Raw genomic sequence first — 1,706 nt, 5'->3', positions numbered from 1 at the left:
GTCAAAATAATTTATGTTGACTCAGCAAAATTTTATTTTGCATACTAATATTTAATGACTTTAAATAAATTTTAAAGTATTAAAAGTCACGTGATTTATAGACGTCCCCTGACAACAATGTAAGATTTTTCGATTCTACTAGATGAAATAACACTAGAGCCTGAAAACAATTTAACGGCAATTAAATATTTTTACAGTCATTCAGCAATTTTTATACTGAAAAAAATAAAAACCTTTAATTCTACAGCGTTGGCTAACACTAGAGCCTAAAAATAATTTAGGTGAATTATAATAAAATAATTAATAAAATTTACATAAGAAATTGTAATCTTATAAATTAGAGATCTAACAACGAGTCTTATTGACTTTAGCTAAAACACTCATCTCAAACATGTAAGGCGTTAGGGCATTTGGTTTATGCAAGTTCAGCATAGGTGCGTAAAAGAATAACCGCTCCACTGGTGCTGAAGAAGGAAGTGGCGTATTATTCTTCAAAAAAAGCTTTTTAATCAAGGGATACTCGTTCAGAACATCTAGTGTTTGCCTTTTTACATTAATTAAATACCGCAGAACTTCTAATTCTACAGGATGAGCTAATACTAGAGCCTGTCGACTTGGTCGCCCTCTCTTTGCTGCAGTTGGACCATAACTAATATTTACTGGTCAATTTTTCACTCCCTCGTGGATTGAAATGGGCTCTACGCAAGCTAGCTAACGAGCTTTGACCCTCGTAAGTTTGAGAGCTGCTAGCACAGCGTCGTTTGATTCTGCACTTAAATCAAAGATCCATTTAAAGCGTCGTTGAATTGACCACGAAAGTATATTGCGCTGTTTTACGTTTAATAAATACATACTGCTCATTTCCACGTCCCATAAATACATACAGCGCATCCATACATATTTTAGATATCTACCATGCAGTCTATGTTCTTAAAAAATTCTACTGCGGTGTTTTATGTCCCATATATAACTACTGCTCAAAAATGTCTCATGAATGTTACTGCGCAGCCTTGATAATCGTGTATGTATTGCGCAGTCTCACTTACCATATGTCGCCATTGCGCAGTTTTGAGTGCTTCGGGATACTACTGCGCAGTACCATGCGAAACTGTGTACACGGTAGCACTTATAGGCTTGTATGCTTTATAGACGCCTTCTGCGCAGGTCCATGTCCCAGATATACATACTGCGCGTCCCTACCTATAATATACATTTTATTTTGCTGATATATACAGTGTATGTCTATTGTACATCCTTACATGAAATAGGCCTTTACTGTGCACACCGATCGCTTGATAGTTCCACTGCGCAGCCTCTATTGTCACATAAATATACTGCGCAGTCATTATTATCACTGAGCTCTACTACGCAGTCATGCGCATCACAGAGCTCTCCTGCGCATCCATGAACATCACAAAACTCTACAGTGCAGCCATGCACAACATAGAACTCTACTGCGCAGATATTTGTATTATGGAACTCTATTGCGCAGAAACGCGCATTGGGAAACAAAAATTTCAGCAATTTCAAATACGTGCATAAATAAATACATAGGTCCTCTTAAAACCTATTGAAGTGCTACAATTAGAGGTTCAAAGCAGGTCTAAAAGGGGGAGGGTCGGTAAGGCCGGTTTTTGGCCTAATTTATTTTTGGACCAAAAAATCTGAAAAAATCATGGTAGTATCTTATAAGTATCCCGAATCGA

This window comes from Belonocnema kinseyi, chromosome 4, assembly GCF_010883055.1.
Source record: "Belonocnema kinseyi isolate 2016_QV_RU_SX_M_011 chromosome 4, B_treatae_v1, whole genome shotgun sequence".
NCBI lineage: Eukaryota > Metazoa > Arthropoda > Insecta > Hymenoptera > Cynipidae > Belonocnema > Belonocnema kinseyi.
This window is presented reverse-complemented; position numbering follows the sequence as displayed.